The following is an 8,548-nucleotide window of genomic DNA, read 5'->3' as shown; positions in this document are numbered from 1 at the left end:
ATATATATATATAATTTTATTTTTTTATTAAAATAAATAATAAAATGTCATAAAAATAAAAGATATATGTATAATGAGATATAAAAATAATATAAATATAATTTCTCTATCCTACACCTAGGACAACTATATTACATTCCATCATTATCACTTCTAGCCACTTGTCCACTTTAATTTTAATGTCTTAATAATTTAGCGTAGTGCTTTTATTCAATACAAACATACTTATAATAGCAGAACACAGGTTAATTATATTTGGTTAGTTATAAATCAAAAAATAAGGATACTAGTAATAAAAATATGTTTATAAAAGAGGACGAAGATTTAAAAAATATTTAAAATTATCTCTGTCCAATAACATTTTTCAAGATATTTCATATTTTTAAAATGGATAATACAAAAAATATTTCAAAAACGGTTTTTACACGTATACTAAATATAAAATACATATTAAAAATAAATTAATAGAATAAATATTATTTTATTCTTTAAAATTTAGGGTCAAAATTAAAATCATCTTTAACTTTTTTTTATTCAAAATAGTCCTTAACATTATATTTCGAATTAAAATCATCTTTTTAAAATTTTTGAGACAAAAATATTATTATTTTTATTCAGACTTTAATCTCATAATCTACCACCACTGTTACCATTACTACTCCCTTTTACTCCCATTAAATACTAACATTCAAATTTAAAAATATAGTATTCAAGAACAACAATATAGTATTTAAATTTAAATAATTATCCATTTCATCCATCATAAAAAGTAACATAGTTTTCTTTTTTTTTTTTTAAAAGAAAAGAAAAAAGAAAAATTAGAACAGAGATAGAGTGACGGGGGAGAAAAAAAAAAGAAAGAAGTAGAAAGTTAAAGAAGAAAAAAGGAGAGTTGAACAGAGTGACGGTGAGAGAATTTGTTGCCACTGTCGTTAGTTGGATCACTAAAAAGAAAAATTGAGAAGTGAGGGAAAATGTGGGAGAGAGAAAGAAAGAGAGATCATTAGAAAGGAGAAGAAGAAATCTAAAATCAACGTAGTTGTTGCTCCTGTTCTCTAAAATTACTGTCGAAAAAAGAAAAAATAGAAAATCTGAAGTTGTCACTATTATTGCTCTTACTCGCTCTTTCTCTTTGCTGCGTCGATTGCGACGGCAGCACTCAATTCTACCGGCAGCGTCTTCTTCTTCTTCCTCCTCATTCACTCTCTTTGTTTCTCTCTTCTTTTCTTTTCTTTTCTTCTGAATGTGTATGTGAGAATGAGAGTGAGAAAAAGAATATTAGAATAGAAGAATAAAGAACGAGTGATTTAATGGAGATGGTAATAGTTAGTGAAGTGAAGGTAAAGAAGTCAAAAAGATGATTTTAAAAATAATTTAAATATTGAGGATCATTTTGAATTAAAAAAAAATAAAAAATGATTTTAATTTTGACATTAAATTTTAAAAATTAAAATAATACTTATTCCTAAATTAAATAATATATATTTATATATAAATATATAATAACTGATTTGATAATTAATTTTTAATATACATATAATATTTTTATAATTTGTACTCCATTCAAAATAAAATACAAACTTAAAAACTTGAATTTTCCTCATCCAATTATAATAAGATGGATTCTAACATGCATATATTATGGTAATTACATGATTATTATATAAGTATTAATAAAATTAAAATTATATTTTTTTATATTTTAATAATATTTTTATAAATATTTTTAAAAAATATTATTTAATAATAAAAAATATTATTTTAATTTTAATAATATTTTTAAAATACTATAATCATTATAATCTAAGTATATAACATATTCGTATTAAAATGATCCTTGTAATAATTGTCCCTTGTTTGTTCCTTCACTTATTAGTTGGGTACTACAGAGACACCTGGTTTCTTTTTGTAATTATCTATTCATTGAATAGAATCAATCATACGTGATCATTAATTATATGCAATTCTCAATCATTCTAAACAAACTTAGAAGCTAACAAAAACCAAAGCCACACGAGCTATGACTCTATTAATTCAATTTTGTTTCAAGTATTTATGGGGCGTATAATTTCAGTGATGATTTGTATGAGAAAAAAAAAAAAATACTCCTAAAAGGACTTTATGCATGCCTTAATTATATCTTTCTAAAGAAGACAGCTTAATCCATCCTTGGAAATAATTGGAATGAATGCACTTTGGGCTAGAAAACAAAGTAATAATCTAATAATACGCTTTGCTTTGTAGTGAAGGGATATAGTTGGTACCAGATGAATTCCAATTTTCCAACCATAAAAAACATTAGTTTTAATATATTAATAGTATAAAATATTTTTATATAATTATCTAATTACATCATGAATGAATATTCACTCGATTAATATAAAAAATAATTATTTTTATTCAAGTAATGCTATATTATTAAATACGTATATAAAATTACTTTTTAACTGTATTAAAATTAAATAAAAAATATTAAGAAGAATTACAACTAATAGATCATGAATATGAGTTCATCCCTAAAATAAGTAATAATAATAATAAAAATAAAAATGGATGGCACGTATTCGTGAGCAGTGAACTATTATTAATACTTGGAGTAGTAATCGATCCAATTAATTATCTAAGAACTTCACCTTTTAAAGCTAATAACAACTTCTACAATTAACATACTATTAAAATTAAGTGCTTCCATGAGAACATGATTGAAGTTTAAAAGTGAACTTCTTTATTAAAAGGATACGGGCCTATATCTAAATTTAAAGGAGTAGCGAGTTATAAAAGCCTTTTTGTTTATTAATAGGATTTACCTAAAAGGTATTATAAAAACATTGGTTAAGAAAATTAAAATAAAAAAATTTTGAACTTTTAACTTTTAATTCTAGATTTGAGAGCACTCTGTTAACAAGATACTTGTTAATAACAGTTATACTAAAGAAATAATAATCTAAAATTATCTTATTTAACGTATATTAATATTTATAATTATATATATAATATTTATAATTATATATTTATTATATCTAATATTATTCAGTTATTTCAACAGTTATTAAAAAAGATAAAATAAAGTAAATGATAATTAAAAAAATATAAAATAATGTAATTTTAGACGGTTTTGTATTGATTTTTTATTCATTCTGCAATATTTTTATATTAATAAGTCAAATTCAAATGTGCTAACTTAAAGCATTAGTGAGTAGTGACGCTGGAAGTGTTATAAATGTATTACTGCGAACGGAGATATAGAGAGTAAGCTAAGGGGTTGTTTTGTCTCTCTGCATATTATTACTATCATAGCCATAATCAATCTTTGCTTTAGTGCATTAATTAATTAATGTGTTATGATTTATGAGAGGTCAACGAAGTGCTTATTGTGTATCGGTACGGTGGGTGAGCTATTAACACTCCACATGCATTCATCATAGACAATCTCTTATGTCAGTATCAGTTGTAATTTATAAAAGAATACTTGGCATTTAGACTGGAGTAGAATGTAGATGCTTCCAATATGAAAATAGTGATTTTTTTTAGTGGATCATCTCAAGTGAAAAAAAAATTAGATGGTGTTCAGTATAAAATCTCATTCTTTATTATTCTCTCTCTTATTTAATTTTAATCTCATTTATAGAATTAAAAGTGAGAGATTACACTTTATTCTCTCAAATGTTAAAAAAGATGGAGATGATCTATTTTCTAATTTTTTTTATTACTAATGGACAAAGTAGATCCCATCATAAGTAAAATTGTGACATGGGAGTAAAATTTTATATTCACAAAAGAATTCATTTATCATTTTATAACAATTATGTTAGCTTTACACTAAAATTAACTACTAAAATTAATTATTAGAATATATAAAATATATATTTAAAATATATTAAACTATATATATATATTTATATATAAATATATAGTGATTGATTTTGATAGTTAATTTTGATATATAAATAATTTATTTATTTATATAAATAAATACAGGTGTGTATCTTTAAAAGGTTGATGAAACTAGCTTTTTTATTATTATGATTATTTTGAACATGTAAATATAAGATGTAAGAGTAGTGTCTATTTATATATCAAGGAACAGAATGATGGATATTCTTTTTCTTTCACATTTTAGTTTCATAGGAGAAAGTTACAGCATAATAATACTTCCTGGCTCCTGCACCCGAATTCACTAAATTTTCTGATCTGGATAGGGGACCACAATCAATGAAGCTTCATTATTTCGGCCCAAAGAACAAGAGAGAAATACTGTCAATTACAATTCATTCATTATAGCAAGTTTAATTTTGATCCTCGTTATTACGCATATAGGTAATAGGTTGGAGCTTGCTGCTATATATGGGCCTATGATCCTTTTCTCAAAGGAGTAGTTCAAGTTAAATGTTTCGGCAAATGTTTCAGTGTTCGACTATATAGATGAGCTTAATTGCTATGTACTATGTAATTTCTTAATCGTTTATCTTTTATATTTCTTATGAAAATGTAAATTCTCAAAATAAAGCGAAGAATGCAGAGAAATAACTCGTTACAAGTTAAAACCATTCATAACATGCATTTGCAACAGCTGAAGGTGTCAAATAAGCGAGGGAACGAGTTCGAGCGGATTGGTTACAAATGGCGAGTCAAAATTAAGAAAACGAGTTGGTTTCTATTCTAAACGAGTAAAAAATATGTCAACCTAAGAGTTAATTTCTTAGAGTGAACGAATTAAAGAGTCAACTTATTCATACATTTTTATTATAAATTATCTAAAGTCTAAAAAATTGGTTAAAAAAAAAATTGTATATAAAAAAAGATTTTATATACTAAAAAAGTCAGACGAACCAACTTGTGTCCACTCAATTCGATCCTATTTAACTGACAAATTATTCCCAAGCTAAATTGACCCACTTCTAAATAAATTTTAATTTTATTGACTCAACTTGCTATGTTTACTAGCTATCCAAGCCGATTTGCAAGTCACGACTTGTTTCGATAGCTCTAGTAAGTAGTAACCCCCCAAAACATAGACAAACCCCCTCAGAAAATAATAAATAAGCAAATAATCAGTAGCTTATTCACGAGGAGTGAGTGCTAGGGGTTAGTAAGTTTTATGATTTGTAACTATTAATTAATTATCATTGATATTTTTAATGACGTGAAATTTATTAAATGGTGTAGAATTATTCACTTTTCTTTTGTTGGTTAAGTACTTGCATGATTTTAATAAAAATGCTGCCTTTTTAGACTTTCTCTTTATCCATAACTTTTTTATCTACGATGTTTGAATGACTATCAAACAATGAAAAATCAAATTTAGCTAAGATAATAAAAAAAATAGAGTTAAAAAAAGAGAAATATTTGAGAATCACAAGAAATTATTATCTTTTGCAATTATTTTTAGTCATTCATCCAGATTCAATCCTTTTAATCTAGTAATCCAATAACATACTTTAACCAACATTTTAAAACATGAATAGCTAATTAATTACCAAAAATAATAAATTTTGATAACTTCTAACATTTCTACAAAAAAAAAAAAAATTATGCATGCTCAACTATTTTACCTACCAACAAAATAAGAGCATCTGAGCAAAAACACTTTGTTTGCTACACTGATTGGCAACTTTATCATTAAGTTCATACTGCAGAACTGATTTGATATCTAACGAACTCTCTTTATGACTAAGGAGAAAATAAACAAAAAGAAGTTCAACCGTAATTGCTTTAGATAGATATCTTCAATGCAAAGACACACTAACCCCACCATGAATATGCCATAACGTCTATGACTATGATATCTCCACTAGATCCAGATTTCAAGTCATGTATGTATATCAAAAAAGGTGAATGAAATAACTTTTACTAACAGAAACCTAAAACAAAAGTTAATCAATTCAGCCATCATATATGTAGCATCTAGATCCTCTCTAGTGATGTTTCATCTTGCAAGGGTTACCATTTACCAAATATGAAGAATCGCATTTTCTTAAGTTACTGTTAAAACAGATAATAAACAAAGATTATTCTCTGTTCAAGGATTACCATTTACCATAGCATAAGCTCGAATGAAATTCCATGTTTTCCACTAACTAATGCCATCAAAAGAATTTTAATTGATCACAAATCATTAGGTTTTAGTGTTTTAGCATATATGCCCCGACCAAGTATGAAGGAATTGTATGAATAGGTAAATCGAAAATATGAAACAAACAAGCTAGATAGTACACTACCAAAAATGAGAATTAAGTTACTCTCAGACCTTGATTGAATGTATGAATTGGGTGATTCCGAGATGGATTTCACATCATCAGACACTGGAAAAAAGGGTGGAACGTGCATATATCCGAGCTTTCTTTGAGAGTATCGACAACAATCCAATGTTTATTCTTGAGAGAGTCAAAGGACTAAATGGATCCAGTCGAGCCTAACATAAATGGCAACCTCAAAATGAATTCCACCATTCCTGCTACTTGCTCATTTTCTCTCCCCAACCTGCAATGGCCAAATCATATATGAATTCCACAAGAAGTAGAAATTGTCATCCAACAATAATATTGAATATCTAGGTACATTGACACAAGCGTGGTACATATCAACAGTTCACCAATTGTGAGCTTGCAAGTTGCAACTTCCTAGAGCCTATGATTAACCCAATATACCATTCTGCACCCAAAGTCTGATCCTTCTCCCCCAATTCCAACCACCAAAGTGCAAATTCCAACCCAGTGCAACCGAATCGCCTAAAACAGAACGGGTCAGGTTAGACCCGATCATGCATGCAAAGCCAGAAACTCTCGACCACTTGGAAGACTTCGGTCGAATCAAGTTAAAATTAAGACATCAAGTTAACAAATTTTTTGTCTAATAAGTAACAAGCTATTCACTTTTTGGACTAATTTTTAGTACTCCTCACACTTGCTACTCGATAATCTCCCCTTGTGAGACACCTCACATCAACTCCCCTTTTTCTAGTTTTTCAACCACGTTTGAGTATTCTTCCATCATCCCGTTGCGCCACTCTATGGAACATGCTGCCCGGACCACCCCATAGTTCATATTGCTCACGCTTGCTACCCACCCAGTACTTCATATTCCTCTGTTTAGCATTAATGTATTATGACATATATTTCGCACTGAATAATGCTAAACATCTAAATCTTTTTGTTAACTAAGTCTAATCAAGTTGGTCTAACATAACAAAAGTTAGTTATGACTAATTGAATAGTATTATTCCAAATCTTATTATTTAACTTGATGGTTTCAATGGCTAAGAGAAGGGGGTTGAATCTTAGCCCCCTTTTTGCTTGATAACACTTGCTGACTTATGAGACCAATTCAGGAAACTTTGTCTTTTTATCTCGTCACTGGACACGAGACTTTTTCTTTTATCTCGTCCCTAGCCACGAAACTTTTCTTTTTGTCTCGTCACTTGACACGAGATATTTTTTGGTTTTTGCCCCTGTGCAGTAGAAACAGAGATGGAGTAGGGAAGAGAGAAGAATTACACCTAGATATATCCTGGTTCAGGTGCTAAGTCCAATGCAGCCTACATCCAGTCTCCATCACAAAAATGATGGAATTTCACTATAATCATCTTGATTACAATCTGTAAAGTGCTAACCCAACTTACAAGGGGATTCCCACAGAATCATGAAACACAACATAGACGTACAAAGGAACTCTAAGACATCTATGGCTTTTTCTTTTAATTTTGCACTCTCTGCCTTTTTTCGCTCTATGGCTTTTTCATATAAATCTCACTGTTTGCCTTTTCCATGAGACTCAAGACATGACAAAATTAAACAGAAAAATACTAAACAGAATACATTGAAGGAGAAGAAAATTTGTAAGCTTAGGTAGCTCTGAGAATCCTGTGCCTTGCACTCTCACTGCTTACTTCTAACTCCCTTTTTTCAAACCGTGACTGTTCACTCTTTTTATAGAAGAGAGAAGCCTTCACACTTGAAGCCAACACCCAAGCCAACTTCTTCTTCCTTCAAGAAACAGAACCGGTTCGGCCAGAGAGAGAGAAGAAATAATCCATGCTATAACCAACATGCAATTACCTCTAGTCCTTCTTTGGTCATCACTCTTCATCAATCCGAGCTCTCCATCCTTGGCTTGCTCTCCAAGATGGATTTCTGGCCCTTGATGCTTCATGATGTTGATGACTTCATCTGCTTCAATCTCTGCCTCTACCATCACTTCGCCACTCTAGCTACTTCCTGTGGTGGTTGAGCAGAATCAAAGACAAGTCATGCCTCCAAGAGTCTTCTCCTTGCTGGCCGAATCTTCTTCCTTCTTTTTGAGCATGAAGAGCTCGAGATTTTCTCACCAAATCTAACCATATTTGGTGAAAATCTCAGCTACATCATACTTTTATTTTGGTATCTTTTCTTGCCATCATTGTGATGGTCTTTAGGCGTGCTCTTCCTTCATTTCGGTAGCTCAGTTTTGCTTCCATGGCATCCATTGTTTTCTGGTTAATGACCGAAAGAGAGAAAGAGATGAGAGAGAAGAAACAATCTTGGAAGAAAAGCAATTTAATGAGATAAACAAA

The sequence above is a fragment of the Arachis ipaensis genome, chromosome B4, assembly GCF_059453495.1.
Source record: "Arachis ipaensis isolate K30076 ecotype BB chromosome B4, ASM5945349v1, whole genome shotgun sequence".
NCBI classification, from domain to species: Eukaryota; Viridiplantae; Streptophyta; class Magnoliopsida; order Fabales; family Fabaceae; genus Arachis; species Arachis ipaensis.
This window is presented reverse-complemented; position numbering follows the sequence as displayed.